Source organism: Cervus canadensis, chromosome 6 (genome assembly GCF_019320065.1).
Source record: "Cervus canadensis isolate Bull #8, Minnesota chromosome 6, ASM1932006v1, whole genome shotgun sequence".
NCBI classification, from domain to species: Eukaryota; Metazoa; Chordata; class Mammalia; order Artiodactyla; family Cervidae; genus Cervus; species Cervus canadensis.
Genome location: NC_057391.1, coordinates 93303782 through 93324200, shown reverse-complemented (window position 1 = coordinate 93324200; position 20419 = coordinate 93303782). Strand labels below are relative to the sequence as shown.

At 43.5% G+C, this 20419-nt stretch overlaps 1 non-coding gene across 1 annotated transcript; it reads right to left on the bottom strand.

Moving 5' to 3' along the window:
* Window positions 1-18664: 18664 nt before the first annotated feature.
* Window positions 18665-18737, bottom strand: TRNAG-UCC. Its single transcript has one exon. It is a non-coding gene; the product is annotated as a tRNA-Gly (tRNA).
* Window positions 18738-20419: the final 1682 nt, after the last annotated feature.

Sequence of the window (20419 nt, the reverse complement as noted above, 5' to 3'; positions counted from 1 at the left end):
CAGAAGCAGTCTGACTTCAGTTGGCAAGGCCAGCAATGCACCCTCACTGTCCAACCTCGGGAGTCCATCGACTCTCCCTCCCTACATCATAATTTAGTCTGCAGGGACCTTGGCCAACTTTGCCTCCCATCACGCTATTCCATTACTCTGAGGCTACTTGCTGATTGGTCAGCGTATGCTCTTAGGATTTTGCAACAGAGCCTTGCCATCCTCTGCAGATAACTACTCTCCTATTGACAAAGAGCGTGTGGCTTCCTACAGAGCCTAAAAAAAGATGGAATACTTAACCATAAGTTGCCAAGTATCCATTTGGTCTTACGTGCATCATGAATTTGCTCTTTTCTGACCTTCCAAAACCAAGATGGAATGCATTCTATTTCTACAAGATCAGACCCTGAAAGCATAATAAGTTACATGAAGAAGTGACCCAAATGCCCATGTCTCCTATTTCTGATATAGCACCTTCTTTCTCCAAACCTGTATCTAAGGCCCCAGAGGGAGTTCCCTAGAGCCAACTGACCAAAAAAGAGGAAAAAATATCTAATTTATAGGTGATTCTGCCTGATATTCAGGCACCAACTACAAGTGGACAGTTCTAGGCACATTCTAAGCACGTCCTTGTGGAACGGTGGTAAAGGGAAATCGTCTTTGTGATTACTCATTGTGCTTGGAAAGAGAAATGAGTTTATACGGATTCATAGGCTGCCACAATGGTTTGGCTTGGTCAGGGACTTGGAAGGAAAATCATTGGAAAATTAGTGACAGTATCTGGGGAAGACATATGTGGGTGAATGTCTCTGAATGGATGAAGAACATAAAGCTACTTGTGTCCTATGTGAATACTCACTGAAAGTTAACATCTGCAGAGGAGAATATTAATAATTGATTGAACGGAATGACCTGTTCTGTGGATATAGTCAGCCTCTTTGCTTAGTCGTCCATTTCATTGCCCAGTGGACCCATGGACAGAGGGTGTATGGAGGCAGGGACTCAGCAACATGGACTTCCACTCATCGAGGTCAACCTGACTATGGTCACTACTGAGTGCCCAGTCTGCCGGTAGCAGAACTGAATGCCTGGTATGTGCCATTCCCAGGGTGATAAGCCAGCTACTTGGTGGCAGGTTGATTATGTTAGACCACTTCCATCATGGAAGGGACAGTACTGTGTTCTTATTATACACAAACTATTGTATAGAGGATGGATAAACAACATGTTCCTACTATATAACATGCAGAACCATATTCACTATCCTGTGATAACTATAATGGAAAATAAAATCTTTTAAAAGGCTGGAAAAAGTCCATTTACCCTGGACACGGATCTTCTTCCCTGCATACAACGCTTCTGTGGACGTACAGAATTCCTTATCTCTCATAGTGATATTCCAGGCAGAATTGCTTCTGATCAAGAAAGTCACTTCATAGTAAGCGGAGTGCAGTGATGGGCCTGTGCTTGTGGAATTCATTCATGGCTTGCCATGTTTCCCATCTTCCTAAAGCAGGTGACTTGATCCAACAGTAAAATAGCCTTTTGAAGACCCAATTATTAACATAATGCTATCGAGGTGGTAATACCTTGTGGGTATTTGGAACACTTGGAATAGTGTTATCCAGCAGGCTGTATATGCACTGAATTAGCAGCTAATAGATGATGCGGTTTCCCCAGTAACCTGTATTCACATGTCCAGGAAACAGGGGTAGAAATAGAAATGACACTATTTACTAAGACTATTATCCCTAATGACCCACTAGCAAAACCTTTGCTTCCCGTCCCTGGGCCCTTGTTCTCTTTGGGTCTAGAGGTCTTAGCTCGGAGGAGAGGAATGCTTCCAGCTAAGAGACACCATGGTGACTTCAATGAACTGGAAGTGAACTTTGCTACCACGTCATTTTTGGTTCCTCATGCCTCTGAGTCAACAAAGAAGAGAGTCCTGTGCAGGCTGGGTTCATCGATCTAGACTCCTGTGGGGAAATGGGGCTGCTACTAGATGGTGGAGGTAAGGAAGATTATGTCCAGAATGCAGGAGATCTCTTAGGGTGTGTTTTAGAACTACCATGACCTGTGACTAAAGTCAATGGAAAACTGCAATGACTAATTCAAGCCAGACGGCTAATGGCCCAGACCCTTTACGAAGGAAGCTAAAAATCAAGGTCAGCTCAGGTGTTTGCAAAGGCAAAGAGAACATGGAGTGGGTTGTGGAAGAAAGAAGTTACAAATTCCAGCTGTGACCATGTGACCAGTTGAAGAAACAAGGACTGTAATTTTTATTAATATAATTTTAATGAATATTTTCATTTGTGTATATATATAAGTGTGTGTTCGCATATATAGTATTTTTGTTGTCTTTACTCTCTCATTCCTTTTCTGTTTAACATAGATGCACTCATAATAGTTATGTTTATATCATAGTATTTAAGTACTTAGGATATCAAAGAGAAGTATAATAACCACATTGCATCCTCTTCTAAGGAAAAGGTTAGTGCATTTTTGGTTGCATATAAGATAGTTGTATTGTATTAGGCAGAAGTAATACTTTTTTTTGGTCTTTACTTGGAGGTTCAGTTCAGTTCAGTTCAGTCACACAGTCATGTCTGATTCTTTGCAACCCCATGAATCGCAGTACGCCAGGCTTCCCTGTCCATCACCAACTCCTGGAGTTTACTCAAACCCATGTCCATCAAGTCAGTGATGCCATCCAACCATCTCATCCTCTGTCGTCCCCTTCTCCTCCTGCCCTCAATCTTTCCCAGCATCGGGGTCTTTTCCAATGAGTCAGCTCTTCGCATCAGGTGGCCAAAGTATTGGAGTTTCAGCTTCAGCATCAGTCCTTCAGGACTGATCTCTTTTAGGATGGACTGGTTGGATCTCCTTGCAGTCCAAAAGCATTGTTTAAAGAGGTGAGTATAGGTGCTAAATTGATAAGGGGTGGACAGTGATTGACTTTTTCGGAAGTGGGCCATTTTTAAAGTCTTTATTGAATTTGTTACAATATTGCTACTGTTTTTATGTTTTGGGATTTTTTGGCTGCGAGGCATGTAGGATCTTAATTACCTGACCAGGGGTCAAACCCACACCCCCTGCATTGGAAGGCAAAGTCTAAGCATTGGAGAAAGCCTGACAGTGATGTTTTATGTGTCACTTGGCTAGGTTATAATACCCAGTTATTCAATAAAGCATTGATTTAGGTGTTACTGTGAAGGTATCTGGATGTGGTTAATATCTACAATGAGTTGACTTTCAAACCAGGAGACTGTCTTAATAATCTGGGTGAGCCTCGTTAATCAGTTGAAAGACCTTCAGAGCAAAACTGATGAAGAAAAAACTCTACCTCTGGATGGCAGCATCAGATTTTGTCTGAGAGTTTCCAGCCTGCTGGCTTGCTCTAGAAATTTAAAACTTGCCAGTATCTACACTGTGGAAGCCAATTCTTTAAAGTTATATAAATATAATAAAATATATAATTATATACATATAATATATATATGTATATATCTCACTCATTTTATTTCTCTGGTATAACCTTGAGTAATAGAAATAGCAGAGTAGATATGCAATGTCAAGCATATCACCAAACACAAAACTATTATACTATTATATTAGGCAAAATGCTATGCAGAGGAATCGTAACACTGAAGACTCAAGAACATATAGCATCTGCCTCGGAAAAATGCATTGAAAAAATTTTCTGGTCGTGTATCACTCAAAGCAATATTAATTATAAGAGCAACCACTTATTACACATCTATTTATATAAGCTAGCCTTGAAACTGAGGGCTTTACACTTATTTATAATTTTTAAAATGTTGTAAATATCATAATAGCTAATCTATAGAGTATGAAATTGAGTCTCAGAGAAAGTGGAAAATTTACCCAAGAACACAGTTGTGAAAGGCAGTACAAGGACTTGAACTCACTCAGCTTGGCTCCATGGTTTTGCTCTTCATAAAACAGCACAGGTTTTCAGCCCAGACTTCCCAGAAGGTGGCCGCAGGTTCATGGGGTTGAGCAGCAGCCCTCACGGGTACAAGCAGCATAAATGACTGTCAACATCATCTTACACGTCTCAGTGTTCGGGAAATTGTAGCAGGGTGGTGGGGCAGCCTCTGGACAACTGCTGCGCTGCACCCTTGTTGTCATAATCAGCTGTCTGATGGCCACACTGGAAAGACGCCAGTGCTGGTGGAGTTGTGTATGCACACTTGAGATAAGTCCAGGGGATGTGTCTTTTCACACTCAGGGCCATAGTTGAACCCCCAAATGACACAAAGACAGTCACATAATGTAGGACAAAGGAGTACTTTCAGTGAAACCTCTGGCTTGTGAAACCTAAGGCTCTTGCCTAGAACATTTCAGAATATTTCACTCTGAAATTTCTAATCCTTGGGATACATACAAACAATCAAGGCTGAGAACATTGAAATTTAGAGGTCAAGTTGAATTCAGTTAAGGAGGCAGCTCTGGGATTGCAAAGAGAACACGTGACTGGGAGTCAGGAAACCAAGACGGGATAACTGACCTGTACCGTACTAAGCATCGCCAAACTGTCCAGGTCACTTACTATTCCCAATGCTCGTTGCCCCATCTACGAAGGGAGTAGAAAATCCCATGTGATGGCTGTGGGATTTTAATTAAATGAGACCTACAGTATAAACACAATAAAGGAGGACTCGTCTGTTGAGAACCGTCCAGCGCGACTGACACAGAACTCAGTGTTCCGCGCCGCTGAGTGATCACTCCCCAATTTAGACCTTAGTGAAGCTCTTTCACAATCATGAAGGTCTTAGTGGGAGAGTAATTCTCTCCCACCCAAGAAACCAAGAGGATGATCCTCTTCCCACTCCAAGCAGGCCCATGACCTAGACTCAATCTGGTCAGCCACACTCTCCCGGGACTGGAGTTATTGTTCAGTCACTCAGTCATGTCCGACTCTGGAGTTATTGTTCAGTCGCTCAGTCGTGTCCGACTCTTTGCAACCCTATGGACTGCAGCACGCCAGGCTTCCCTGTCCGTCACCATCTCCCAGAGCTCGCTCAAACTCATGTCCATCGAGTCGGTGATGCCATCCAACCATCTCGTCCTCGGTCGTCCCCTTCTCCTCCTGCCCTCAGTCTTTCCCGGGACTGGAGAGAGTGATGCAAAATCAAAAGAAGCAGAGACGATTCCATGGCAGCTGAGGCTTTCTGATCAAGCGACTTCAGTTACTGTACAATTAGTGTGCATTTTGTTTCCAGCCGTGGTCCCTTTGGAGCTTATTGTTTCTCTGCTTATTCCCAAGTCCGATTCTCTAGATTCTCACAGATTGTGTTAGCCGCAGCACTCTCTCCATCGATATCCTTCCAAATAAATCCTGCTTTGCTTGAATAAGTTGGAGTTGGCTGTTATTGTTTGCCACTGGGACCCTGGCTGACACATGGCAAGAACTGACATGAAGGAACCAGAAGGCTAGGACTCACAGAGCCGTTTGCATATTTCATTAGGTTTGGTGGGTTTGTAATCACGGATGTGGGTATAAAATTCCAATTTACTTCTCTAATGAGCTTTTCAGTAATTGACCTCCTCCTAATTTGCTGTGCATTATTATAGCTAACATTGGCTACTACCAGAAGACCTTGCTTTGACCTTATAAGAAAACATCATTCAAAATCGACTGGAAGAAAGCAAAACATGTGGCCCAAAGGAAGAGAAGAAATTCACTATGTGTGTGTTTCAGGACTCACGGTGTCCTTATTACCATCTCCTTCCTAATACACTAACATGTCTTGTACATTTGACCACTGTTTAACATGATCAGACAAATATTATTTTAAAAGGCACATTCTGAGTTAAAAATGACCCTCCTTCTTGGGTGTGTTTTGCGGTTTCTGCAGCTGGAGATTATAATAGGCCATTTGATTAATGAGCTGTTTTATTGGGATGCAAATAATGCCTAATGTCATAAGACCCATATGTTGTACATTACGGAGGCATAAAACTTACCTTGGCACAAAATGGAAAATTTAAAGCATCTCTCTTGAAAAAATATATCATGCTCAACAAATAGCACATGGATATTCCTGGTATTTATGAAACCGATGAACGCCATGCCAGATTTGTTTAGTTTGAGCGCTAACTCTGATCATGTGTGTTTTCTTTTTTCATCAGAAGTACCTTTATGCTTCTGTTCTTTCTCAGTCTGTTCAAAAGAGTCAAAAGGAGCCAAACAGCTGGTTCTGATAACACACAGTAGCTATAACCTGCACAGTTTAGAACTAAAATGCTTAGATACTGGAAAGAAAAGGTAATTATAATAAAAGCAGCAATGGGGATTAGAGATGCAATTGCTCATGCATTACCAGAGAGGAGGGGCTTGAGAAGGACATGGAAAGGCCCAGTCTGCTGTATACAAATCTCAGAGCAACATAGTCCTCCAAGGATATAAAAGCTAACAACGCACTGGACGTAAAGCATGGTGGAGACTGAAGTTTGGGATGGAATGAAACGCAAGACTGACATCCAATGAAACACTCCTAACACCAGACAGAGTCGATCAGCCATCTCCCCTGAACCTTCACACGGGTGACCACTTTCTACCCTCCAGCTTCTGCTCAAGCATCATTTTACAAAAAACTTTTCTCTAGCTACTTCCTGGCCCCCATGGTCACTCTCATTCATATTATCCCATTTTATCATCTTTATGAAAATTTTTATTGTCTGAATCATCCTGTTGATCTGTTGTGCTTCCTTAATATTACACATCTCACCGCAGAAAACAGGCTCCATGTGACTTGTTTACAGCAGGAAACGCAGGCCAGTGCCTGGAATGCAACAAGTGCTCAGAAGAACTGTTTCTTAACATTCATGACTAATTCCTGTTCTCCAAGAAGAGAAAAAGAAGATGTCTGTTTGAATTGGTCATATAAGATTTAGGTTGAAATAGCTTCCTGGAAGAGATGCTGGATCAGAAAAAGGAGGCATAGATTTTTGTTTCTCTATGGGAAAGTTTTCTCTGTCCCTGACAAAAGGGAACCCTCCGTGGGGAGTTTAGGGGAGAATGGATACGTGTGTGTGTATGGCTGATGCAGTGTTAATCAGCTCAGCCTGCTAAATCGCTTCAGTCATCTCTGACTCTCTGCGACCCTGTGGACTGCGGCCCTACAGGCTCCTCTGTCCATGGGGTTTCAATATAAAATAAAAAGTTAAATGCACCCACCCACAGACGTATATATAGAATGCTGAACTTGAAAAGTTAGGATAACGATGGGTCCTCTTCCTTTTAAGGGACCCTGTGATGCTTAACTGAGATAATCCTTGTAAACTTGACATGACAGTACCAGGCAGAGTTAAGCATTTGGTAACTGTTAGCTAGCATTATTCTTTCATTATTTATTGCTAGATTGCTTACAACAGTACCGATGATGACAATGGTGGTGTAAGTCAGAGTTCTCAAGAGAAACAGCATACATATAAAAAGAGATTTGTTATGAGGAATTGGCTTGTGTGATTTGGAGGCTGAGAAATCCCACAACCCAGCTGAAAAACCAGGAAAACCTACAGCATAAATTACTGCTTGAGCAGAAAGTCTGACAACAAGGAATGCTAGTGATGGAAGTCACAGTCCAAGGGCAGGAACAGAATGATGTCCAGCCCTGCTTGGGGGAGAGAGAGAGAGAGAGTTTTTCCCTTCCTCCACCCTTTTGTTCTATTCAGACCCTCAGTGGATTGGATTATGCTTCCCTTCCCCACACTGGGGAGAAAAAAAAAATCTACTTTTAGGCTTCTCAGGTGGTAAAGAATCCACTTGCTAAGGTAGGAGATACAAGAGATCTGGGTTCAATCCCTGGGTTGGGAAGATTCCCTGGCAACCCACTCCAGTATTCTTGCCTGAAAAATTCAGTGGACAGAGGAGCTTGGTGAGCTACAGTCCGTGGGGTCACAAAAAGTCAGACCAGACCGAGCAGCTGAGCGCACACACACAGTCTACCAACTAAAACACTAATCTCATCCAAAACACTCTCACAGATGTGTCAGAAATAATATTTAACTAAATTTCTGGGAATCTCATGACACAATCAAGTTGACATACAAAATTACCCATCACAACTATGCTGAAATATCACCACAGGGAAGATTTAATCAACACAAAGGAGAGTCCATTGACCAGAAAGGGATTTAACTTGGCTACGTTAATCTACAATTTCTCGGAACATTTCAAAATTAAAATGTCAAAAATCCATGTGTCTGTTAGTCACTTAGTCATGTCTGACTCTTTACAACTTCTTGGACTGTAGCCTGCAAGGCCCCTCTGTCCATGGGATTCCCCAGGCAAGAATCCTGGAGTGGGTGGGTCCCCCACATTGCAGGCAGATTCTTTACCGTCTGAGCTATAAACCTAGCTCAAGACATAATTGCACAGAGTATTAAGGCAGTCTGTTTGGTATAAAAGTAGGATTATGCCCATTGTGTGTGAATTATGACTTCATCAAGAACTAAGAGGCTGTAACAGACCCAGCAGGTGTAATGCCATAGGAAGCAAGCTCAGAAAGCTTGTTCAGATCACGTGGTTGCCCCTGGGTCATCAGGTTATCATTAAGAACATTATTTCTCAGTGTTACATTAGTGCTTGCTTAGATATTTCTGTGTCAGGGGAATCATGCCTATGCTAGCTCATTTGATAGCATTTTATTCTGCACCTTCAATAAACCTGTTCTTTAAGAAGATGTATACTTCAGATTCCTTATACTTACAAAGTGCAAGATATGCAGGCTCGATTCTTAAGCTTCCTATGGGTATAGTGATGAGAAATGTGATCCTTCTTAAGTCCCACTCTTTAAGCAAAGTTGAGATTTTTTTTTGCCGTTTCTTTTCTCAATGATAGTATTTTACTTTCTAACGGGGCGTGTCTTGCCTTCCAGAGGGTTGGAGCGGGGGGCTGTCCCAGGTGAGGGATCCTGAAATATCGCCTCACTGGTTCACTGCATGCCAGGGCACAGGATTGACTTTTGCACAGGAAAATTCTGATGGCTTTTCCTCAAAGGGGCCAATGTCTTCAGATGCACAGCTGCTCTATTAATGTCAGAAGAACTGTGTGGTTAAGAAAAGATCTTTATTTACAGACATCAGAAAGTATGTCTCAAATCATAGGCCCCTGAAATTCAAAACAAAGGAGTGTAGTAAATGAAAAATCATACTTAATATTAAATATCCTCTTTCAGTGTAACACACATTAGGGGATAAGCCCCCAGGGGTATGGAAACAGTTGATGTTCATGTTATTTACGTGATATATTTACTTTGAACCATTTCTACATGGGGCTTCCCAGGTGACACTGGGGCTCCCCTGGCGGCTCAGTTGCCAGTGCAGGAGATGTGCATTCGATCGCTGGGTTGGGAAGACCCCCTGGCGAAGGAAGTGGCAACCCACTGCAGTCTTCTTGCCTGGAGGTTCTCCATAGACACAGGAGCCTTGCAGGCTGCAGGTCATGGGGTGACAAAGAGTCGGAAATGACTAAGCGACTAAGCACACACATTTATTTCTACATGGGAATTAAAAATCCAGTGTTTTATGTTCTTTTAAACTTTTTTTAAGTTTGGCAGTGAATTGAGCAATGGCTTAGCTAATATTTTATCCTCTTGCCCAAAGAAACAAGTAGGCACTGGTCAGCATTTGTATTTTATTAGATCTTTTGTTGGATCTTGCTGAAGCTGAAGCTCCAAAACTTTGGCCACCTGATATGAAGGTCTGACTTGCTGAAAAAGACCCTGATGCTGGGAAAGATTGAGAGCAGGGTGAGAAGGGGACGACAGAGGATGAGATGGTTGGATGGCATCACAGACTCAATGGGCATGATTTTCAGCAAACTGCGGGACATAGTGAAGGACAGGGAAGCCTGGCATGCTACAGTTCATGGGGTTACAATGAGTTGGGAGTGGCTTAGCAACTGAACAACAACAACAGATCATCTGTAGTCTAGTGTGAATCATGGTGGAGGGGGGATCTGAACAAAGGTGAGATACCTGAGCTGGGCACAGAATTCCCATTTATCAGAGACCTAGTGGCTTTTTCTGGAGGCAAAGAGTGAAGGTGGTTTTTTGGCCTGTAGGTCCCAGCAGAGGAAACAAGGGGAGAGGAACAAGGGGAGCATCTGAAACAAGGGGAAAGATGAACACTGCCTCAAGCAAGAAAACAGGAAAACCATCCTAGTTAGGAGAAAGCTGAAGGGCTTCCCCAGTGGCTCAGTGGTAAATAATCTGCCTGCAAATCAGGAGATGAGGGTTCAATCCCAGGGTTGGGAAGGTCCCCTGGAGAAAGGAAATGGCAACCTACTCCAATATTCTTACCTGGAAAACCCCAATCCAAGGGGGCAGCAAAAGAGTCCGACATGACTGGGCAACTAAACAACAACAACAACAACAATGGAAGACAGTGCCCCCAACCAGGTTGCCTGGTTACCTGGTTACCTGGTGGATGAGCTTGTGTGTGATGAACCGCGGTTCCCCACCCACCTTAGTGTCCGAGAGTTTCCAGGTTCCCAGGGGAGTCTCCCAGTTCCCACAGAACCAACAGTCCCTTCTCTCTCCAATTTGTTCCCCTTAGTCCAGTTCTTTATTTCTTAAAATTGATGTTTATCAAAATAATGCGAGCAATAGTTTGAGTCAAATATTAAGAGGTTTATAATGAAAAACAGCCGTAGGCAGACATGTAGCTTGGAAATACGGAGAGAATCAAGAACAAGAAACACCTTGGTCTCTCTCTCTCTGCCTCAACCTTGTGATCCTGAACCACTGTCTCCCACTGGCTGGTCCCGACCAGAAACGGGAGCCCGGCCAATGCATTCCAAAGGTCAGGAAACAGATGCAGAGAGAATGAGGGAACTGATGCAAAAAAAAAAGAAGAAGGGCAAAAAATTGACCAGTTCAAGAATTTATGCATATTGACAAGGGCTACTTTGAGACTTACATGAGATAAATAGAACAAGCACCCAGCAAAGTAATTGGCATATAATGGCTCCTCAAATATGTTTTTCTTCCTTCCCTCTTCTCTTTTCCCTTTCTCACTAATCAAAATCTACTCTCCAGAAACTGATTCATTTATTGCATAAACTGTTTTAAAATGGATTTTCACAAGGATGAGACTAATTCAATGCATTTTGAATGCTTCAGATGTTAGGAACTCAGTGAGTGGCGTTTGGGCAGAGGGGTAGGAGAGGTTTGTCTCCATTTGCAGAGTTCCTGACAAAGGAAACTGCTTGTTTTGTTTATCCTGCCTTGAGAGTGAAGGTCTTTCCCCAACTATTCAAGTGCCCCATCAGCTCACCCATAGGACTCAGGGTGGCTGTTCCCACAGGAAGGTGCTGAAATCTGAAAATGTAGGTCATAAATCTCTTTGGATACTGGGAAGCCTAGTTACCCCAGAATCCCGTCCCACCACATGCCACCAATTCCACTGCAATGGACTCCTTTCACATTTACTGGCCAGTTTGCAACCACCGCACGCCACTGAATCAGTGGCAAAGAAATGACTCCCTCCCCTCTGAACCTTGTTTCTTGCAAGTGCTCTGGGTTTTGATGAGCTGCTCCCTTCTTTTTACTTTTAACTATTGATGCTTTCAAATTGTGTGCTGAAAAAGACCCTTGAAAGTCCGTCAGACTGCAAGGAGACCAAACCAATCCATCCTAAAGAGAATCAACCCTGAATATTCATTGGAAGGACTGATGCTGAAGCTCCAATCCTTTGGCCCCCTGATGTGAAGAGCTGACTCATTGGAAAAGACCCTGAGGCTGGGAAAGATGGAGGGCAAGAGGAGAAGGGGACAACAGAGGATGAGATGGTTGGATAGTGTCACCGACTCAATGGACATGAGTATGAGCAAACTGCAGGAGATACCAGAGGACAGGGAAGCCTGGCATGCTGCAGTCTATAGGGCTGCAGAGTCAGACACAACTTAGCAACTGAGCAATAACAACAATTTACATTTCCCCTCCCCATACAATTAACCTTTCGGTGAGTTAAAGTGATCCCTGGGTTATCACTGGAGCAACTGCATGGTCCAAGTAGTCATGGCATCTTTCTGGCAGACAGAAAGGGTTTCCCGTGTTACAGCATCTGCCTCAGTTCCTGGATCCTGGGCCCAGGGATTTTGATCCCTCTCTAGAAGACTTGCCTGTCCCCTGGAAGGGAGTTCACCTGAGAGTCGATCTGGGCTTCCCACTGGGACCCAGCCCAGCCCCTAACCACACGAGCCCTGTGGACTGTCATTTTCTCACCAGACTCCCCTCCACCCACCCATAATCCACTCCTCTCAGGTTCCTCGTTAAAGCAAAAATTGTCAGGTTCTTTTAATGTGGCTTTTTGTGTTTCATTTCCTTTGTTGGTTAAAAAATGTTGCCAGTGAAACATTTTATAAGATTTCTATACAGTGCATACATTTTGAACATTTTGTTCCTATTAACATAAAATATTATTCTCATTTCCTCTCGTGTTGGGAAGAAAGAAAAAAAGCATTCTAAAAATTAGAAATAATTTCTTTGTTATGAAGGAGGTATGAATGATTTATGAGCGTAATAAAGGCAAGTCTCTTTGGTCAACATTATGAATTTGAAAGTAAGACTGCTTTTCAGATTTTTGAAATGACTTAGATGATAGTAGGCACTGAAGTAACACAGGAGACCCAGTTATAATGGGAAATCCATTTCCCTCAGCTTTTTCTCCCCAGGACATGTGGCATTTCTTTCTACCTCTGGAAACAAAATAGAGTCATCCTAGGGCATGGTCGGCCCAGTGAAGCTGAAGCTCCAATACCCTGTTCACCCTTGGACAGCAAGGAGATCCAACCAGTCCATCCTAAAGGAAATCAGTCCTGACTATTCATTGGAAGGACTGATGCTGAATCTGAAGCTCCAATACTTTGGCCACCTGATGCGAAGAGCTGACTCATTAGAAAAGACCTTGATGCTGGGAAAGACTGAAGGCAGCAGGAGAAGGGGACGACAGAGGATGAGATGGTTGGATGGCATCACCGACTCCATGGACGTGACTTTGAGCAAACCCTGGGAGATAGCAAAGGACAGGGGGGACTGGTGTGCAGCAGTTCAGGGTCACAAAGAGTCAGACTCGACTTAGCGACTGAACAACAACAAGGGCATGGTCAAGGGAGGTCCATATCGAGTAGCTTGGTTCAGAATACATCTGTGAGTCATCTGCGTTTGTACAGAAATGCACTTTAAAATGTCCTCTGGGGTGGGGGAGCAGTCCTGGACTCAGGCTCCAGCCCTGCTTGCAGAGTTAAGATCCCACATGCCTCATGGTCGACAAACCAAAACATAAACCAGAAATAATACTGTGACAAATTCAATGAAGACTTAAAAAATAAGACAAAAACATCTCAAAATACTTCCCTCTGTCATTTTGATATGTCCTTACCGATCATTTTTAACTGAGTTGCCGTATCTTCTAGAGTCACCCATGCTGACTGACTCGTCCCGCCTTGAACTTCCTCCCCGTGGCCTGGAGCCCTGGTTTCTCCCGCACACTGACTGTCTAGCAGCTCTCTGATTCTGCCTTTCTGTTGTATGTGTTCTTGGGTATTTCCCCTGCCACGTCCCCCAAGTTCTGGATATGAAATTCCACCCTCTATAGAGTGAGGGGCTCTGTACTTGGTTTTCAGTTCTGGGTCTCATGGTTCCCAGCCCAGCACTCTAGTTCTGTAAACACTCGCTTGTGTATGAAGCTGGAGGGATCACCAGGGGAGGCTGGCAGATGGCAAGGGACCCTCTTAAGGGGCATTTGTTTCCTAGGTGAATTCAGCCTCATTTGAGGTCAGATGCCTGGTGGTGTATGCTCAGAAACCAGATTCTCTTAGTGTGTCAAGAAGTTGCTGGGGAATGGCCTCGTTTCCACCAGCTTGCGAGGCTGGGGCAGCTCCTGAGTCCAGGTTCTGTTTGCAAGGGAAACACCACTTTGCATTGTGGCTGGGTCACTGCTGGGAGAAGGGACTTGCATGGAGAGATTGTGTGAGCTCGCTAGGATATTAGCTCCTGGAGATTCAACTCTTCAACAATTTACTGAGTACCCAGTTCAGGGCAGGCTCTATCTGGGCACTGGGGATACAGCGGTGTGAACCAAGCAGAAGCGGATCCCTGCTGTCCAGGAGAGCGTCTGTTCTAGCCCCCAGCCCTGAGGTCTGGGTCTCTCTCGCCTGGGAACAGCCAGTGTATGGAGTTCCATTGTCTCTGCTCAGAGCTTCGCACACTCACCCCAAGAATGAAAGCACACCACAGCAGTCCTTTGTAGGAGTAACCTAAAGAAAGGGCATTCTGTGTGAAATGTTTTTCATGCCTTCGATTTTAACCCAGAGAATTCTAGGAGTGAGAATAAGGACAATATTTATTACCTTGCTATGGTTTCCTCTCTTCTCCAATTCTGCTAACTAAAGAAAAGCTCTTGCCAACCTACTTAGTGAAAATGAAACTGAAAGAAAACATGGAGAGGGTCAGGCTACAGATGTGGAGAAAAGGGAGAGAAGCCAAGTCAATCTTCACAATCAAGGGCTGGGTGGGTGTGTGTTGCAGAGAGAGGAGGGTTTGATTTTGAGGTCCAAGGCCATTGTGAGCAGCAAGAGAAGTGAAGACAGGAGGAAGGGTTTTGAAAACGGTTGTGCTGGATTATGAATTGAATTTCTTTTCATGCTTTTTTTTTTTTTTGAATGGAGTTACTTTGATTGCCTGTCTGCAAAGATTAAGCCAAAAGAGACCCTACAATTTATTAAAGTTCATGAATTTTGGGTTCTGCTTTTAACCCAAATATTTTTGAGTCCTTCATTCTGCTGGTCTCATATTTTCCCCCTTTGGCATATAGTTAAAATAACATGAGACCCTTTCCATAGCTCTGCAGGAAGTCCACTACTCACTCCAATATTTATCAGGTTCCAAAGGTGCTTTGGTGCCCAGGTAGATGCCTGTCTCCTAGCCCAGTTCTTTGCTTCTTAAGTTCAGTTTTTTAAATAAAGTAATGTGTGCTCTAATTTGAAATTCAAATAGTAAATGATGTATAATGAAAACCAGAGGTCCCTAACTAAGCATTTCCAACTCTACACCTCAACTCCCCATAGACAATTGCTTTCAGTTCTTAGCTCTAGCTTTCTCGTACTTACCTCCATATTTCTAAATGAAATACATGCTTTGCCAGGTATTAATTTTTGATATGTATTGACATTATTTTGTGGTAGATGAGGATGTAGTTCTCTCACTTTCCTTCCATCCCCACTCCACTTACCTTCTCTACCTATACTCTCACTAAAATGACAGAAAGAATTTTGGCCAAATCAATGATCAAGACTGACATTATTACTATAAGAAAAGTGTTAATAGCCAAAAGTTGTGTAATAGAGATATTTTCTTTCTTGTAACTTTTCCCCTAGAGTTAATATTTTCTTCATGATTTGCTTATGTTTTGAGTGCTTATACTTTTTTTTTTATGCTATACTGTACTTTTTTTAATAGCTATCCATATTATTTTCCAAGTGGTCCAAGAAAAAAAAAAATCCATAAACTACTCATTTTCACTGGGTTAGGGCTTCCTTGGTGGTTAAAATGGTAAAGAGTCTGCCTGTAATGTAGGAGACCTGGGTCCAATCCCTGGGTCAGGAAGATCCCCTGGGGAAGGAAATGGCTGCCCTTTGCAATATTCTTGCCTGGAGAATCCCATGGACAAGGAGCCTGGAGGGCTATGGTACATGGGGTCACAGAGAGTCAGACACGACTGAGCATTAACACACTTTTGTCTCTCTGTTGCTTCCCCTCCTAAGTTTCCATTTGGACAATTGCTTCATGGGTCTGCTGTACGGTTTCAGCGAGGGCTTTCATTTGTGTTTTTGTGCTAGATCCACTCTTTTCCTGGAAACTCTTTTTTTGGTTTACTCCCTCACTTTGCTGGAACATATGCTCCTGGATTCCTAGGAAGCTGTTCACAGTGATAATTACATGTCTGAAATTCTGTTTTTCTGAAAGTGTTTTTGATCTACCTCTATACTTGGTAGGTAATTTGCCTGGAGTGGCTCAGATGGTAAAAGAATCTGTTTGCAATGTGGGAGACCTGAGTTTGATCCCTGGGTTGGGAAGACACTCCGAGGGAAGTCATGGCAACGCACTCCAGTATTCTTGCCCAGAGAATCCCATGGAAAGAGGAGCCTACAGTCCATGGGGTCTCAAAGAGTCAGAAAGGACTGAAGCAACTAAACTCAGCACACGATGCTAGGTTGCAAATCATTGTACCTCACCCTTGAGAAACCATTTTGTCTGTTGCTTTCTAATCTCCAGGTTTGTTGTCAAGAAGCCTGATATTATTCCACTCCATACCCGTTGTTAATGAAATTTCCTACCCCCATCTCCAGGTAATTTATAGGATTTTTTTTCTTTTACTCTCTGGTGTTCTGAAATTTCATAATGAAGAGCCTATGTGTTTGCCTTTTATCATTCATTGTGCTGGATACAATGAGATGTTTTTTCAATCTGAAGAGTCTCTTATTTTTTGGTTCTGGGAAATGTTCTTGGGTATGAATTTCAAAATAACTTCCTCTCTCCATTTTTGTCTATTTTGTTAGTCTGTGTTTGGGCTTCTTGGGTCAGTACTCTAGATATCATATCTTTTTTCCTCCTAGCTTCAGCCTTTTGCTTTATCTGTACTACTTCATGAAGTGTATCTTAATTTTTGTCTACCAATCATTTTTTGCTTGGACCACCAATTTTCCATTTTTCCTAATTGTCTCTCTTCTACCCTTGTCTACGCAGCACCCCGCCTTATGTTTATGATATCTTTTCTTATCTCTCTAATGTTATTCTTTCTAGCTCATTCACTAGAGCCGAGAGCTTCCTTCTGCACCCTCTGCCCTCTCCTCCTCTCCTTCTCCCTTCTCCTCCCCCTCCTGTTCCCACTCTTCTTCCTCTTCCTTCTCCTTCTCTCAGTTATCACATTTTGGGCTTTCCCTAGATACTGAAGCTTTTAGCATGCTGAGGCGGGGGCTCGTCTCATGCTTTATGTTTTTTTCTAAAAGTCTGGTTGTTCATTCACATTTAATAGTGATGACTAAAGACTGACTAGAAGCACTGAGTGTATAGATTGAACATCTTCATAAATAATTTTCAAGACACCAGGACTGATGTCTACCTATAGATCTGACATCAGTATCTGAAAGTAAAATTCGCCCAGTCATGTCTGACTCTTTGTGACTCCATGGACTGTAGCCTGCCAGACTCCTACATCCATGGGATTCTCTAGGCAAGAATACTGGAGTGGGTGGCCATCCCCTTCTCCAGGGGATCTTCCCGACCCAGGATCGCACGCAGGTCTCCTGCATTGCAGGCAGATTCTTTACCATCTGAGCCACCAGGGAAGCCTGACATCTGGCACTGTTTATTCGGGGATCTTAGATTTCTCAAAAGACTTCTCAGGTCACCCACCTGTAAGGCTTATTTATAGAAGCAGAAATGTCACTTAAACTCTTGCTTTTGATTCTTAACCTCTCTTTTCTCTGCATTTTGAAGAGTGTGCTGTGTCTTTTCTGCTTGGCTTCTCCTGAGAATAAGCCACGGGCCCCTTGTGTGTGTATCCACATGCTTGTAGGTAGTTGGTTGGCTTCCTGTGGAGAAGAAGGTAGCAGGTGGCAGCCACTCCACAGAAAGACCTTTGACTGTCCCCTGTGTATTGTGGGTTGACTTGTATACCACCCTCTCCGCAAACTCATTTGCTAAAGAACCTCAGATTATCAGGAGATAATCTTTAAGGAGGCAGTTGAGTTAAAATGGGCTTCTTTGGTGGCTCAGAGGGTTAAAGCATCTGCCTGCAATGCAGAGACCTGGGTTCAATCTCTGTGTTGGGAAGATCCCCTGGAGAAGGAAATGGCAACCCATTCCAGTATTCTTGCCTGAAGAATCCCGTGGATAGAGAAGCCTGGTGGGCTGCAGTCCATGGGGTCGCAAAGAGTCGGACATGACTGAGCGACTTCACTTGAGTTAAAATGAAATCATCAGAGTGGGCCCTAATCCAATATGACTCATGTCCTCATGAGAAGAAGAGGAAATGTAGACACAGATGAGTAGAGTGGGAAAGCTATATGAAGACACAGGGAGAAGAGGGCCATTCAAAAGACAGAGAGAGACCTCAGAAGAAACAAACTCTGCTGACACCTTGTTCTGGGACTTCAGCTTCCAGAACTGGGAGGAAATAAGCTTCTGTTGTTTAAGCTGCCCTGTCTGTGGTACTTGGTTATCTCAGCCAGAGCAAATGAGTATACTGTGTTTTCAGCCTTTTGACCCACTCTGAACTTTTGTGAGCCCGGATGACCCCACATTCCGTACCTTTCAAAGGGTCTGTGGGGTGAATTGCCTCCCACCACCTTGCAGGCATCTGGGGTTGGATGCGCCCCCACCCTGTCACTTACTACTCTTCCCTTGGCTTGCTTTCTATATTCTTAAAATTTGGTGAACTTAACAAAATTTCTTTGTTTTCCTCCTACAGTTTTTATTCTTTGGAGTTTTATACCTAAAAAATTGTTTACTGTCATTTTAGTTGGTTTCAGGGGAAGGAACAGTTATACATGTATTGTTTTTTAAAGTATTTTATTATTCTTATTTTATTTATTAAAAAAAAAAAAAAAGTTGGCCTTGCCACACAGCATGTGGGACATTAGTTCCCTGATCAGGGATTGAACCCATGTCCCCTGCATTGGAAGTGCATAGTCTTAACCACTGGACCACCAGGGAAGTACTTGTATTTCTAACTTAAGCTCTATTTCTAAATATCAGGTCTTTTCAACCTAGCAATAGAAATACTCAACAGAAGCTATGAAGTTACAATTCTTTTAACATATTTCTTGACACTGGTACTGATTTGCTGCTTCTCAGATCAAAATTCATGCTGTTTGCCTTGGCTTGTGATGTTGGAGCTGCATCCTGTAAACATTTTTTTGCTTACCCAGTGGCTAGATCCAGGCTTTGTCAACAGGGGACTTTGGAGGGACATTGTAGGGTGGGGGACTCCTGCTCCAGGTTCTGAAAATGAAAGTGAAAGTCACTCAGTCGTGTCTGACTCTTTGCAACCCCATGGACTATGGGGTCCATGGAATTCTCCAGGCCAGAATACTGGAGCGGGTAGCCTTTCCTGTCTCCAGGAGATCTTCCCAACCCAGGGACTGAACCCAGGTCTCCACATTTCAGGCAGATTTTTTACCAACTGAGCCACCAGGGAAGCCCAAGAATACTGGAGGGTAGTCTATCCCTTCTCCAGTGGATCTTCCCGACCCAGGAGTCAAACTGGGGTCTCCTGCCTTGCAGGCGGATTCTCTAGCAATTGAGCTGTCAGTGTTCTACTGTGATTTCATCTGTGGTCTCTGTGGTTCAAGGCTACCAGTGGCATGTGGTCTGCCCAGTGACAAAACCCTTCAATGAATTTTGTGTTAGTTGCTCAGTTGTGCCTGACTCTTTGCGACCCCATGGACTGCAGCCCACCAGTCTCCTCTGTCCGTGAGATTTTCCAGGCAAGGATACTGGAGTGGGTTGCCATTTCCTTCTCCAGGGGATCTTCCCAACCCAGGGATCGAACCCAGGTCTCCTGCACTTCAGGCAGATTCTTTACCGACTGAGCCACAAGGGAAGCCCCTTGATGAGTTTTGCAGATGCCCATCTGTGTATTCCTAGTGGGGATGGGGCTAATGGGAGGGGACTTCCATGTGGGTCTGGTTAAACCCCAGAAGGCAGGTTCCAACTTGCCAGCACTGGCCTCCAGCATTTAGTGAATTTTCCCACCATCCAGATGGCCCTAACCACACCTTCGCAAGTGAGGTCTGAATCTCAGCCTGGCATAGTGGGTGGCTTTTTCTCAGATGATTCTTCTTTGGGTGCTCTATCTCAGTCCTATGTTTGCTATTCCCGTACTCTCTGGAGCAGGAGTTAGCATATATTTTCTGTAAAGGGCCAGAGAGTAAGTGTCTCAGGGTTTGCAGGCCATGGAGTCGGTTCTGAATTACTAACTCAGTGGACAAACCATAAATGAATGGGCCTGGCAGACTGGCCCACATGCCCATCCTTGTCCCACGTCATCAATCCTGTGCTGCTAGTTAATAATTCCTTACAGTACAAATACATTTTCACTACTCAAATGACTGGTGTGATTTCTCCTTCTGACTGGATTTTGATAGAAAACATTGAAATTTTAGGGAAGGCATTGGCTTGGCCTGTGCAAGTGCTAACACCGCAATATGTCAGCAAATTTGGAAAACTCAGCAGTGGCCACAGGACTAGAAAAGGTCAGTTTTCATTCCAATCCCAAAGAAAGGCAATGCCAAAGAATGCTCAATCTACTGCACAATTGTGCTCATTTCACAAGCTAGCAAGGTAATGCTCAAAATCCTTCAAGCTAGACTTCAACAGCATGTGAACCAAGAACT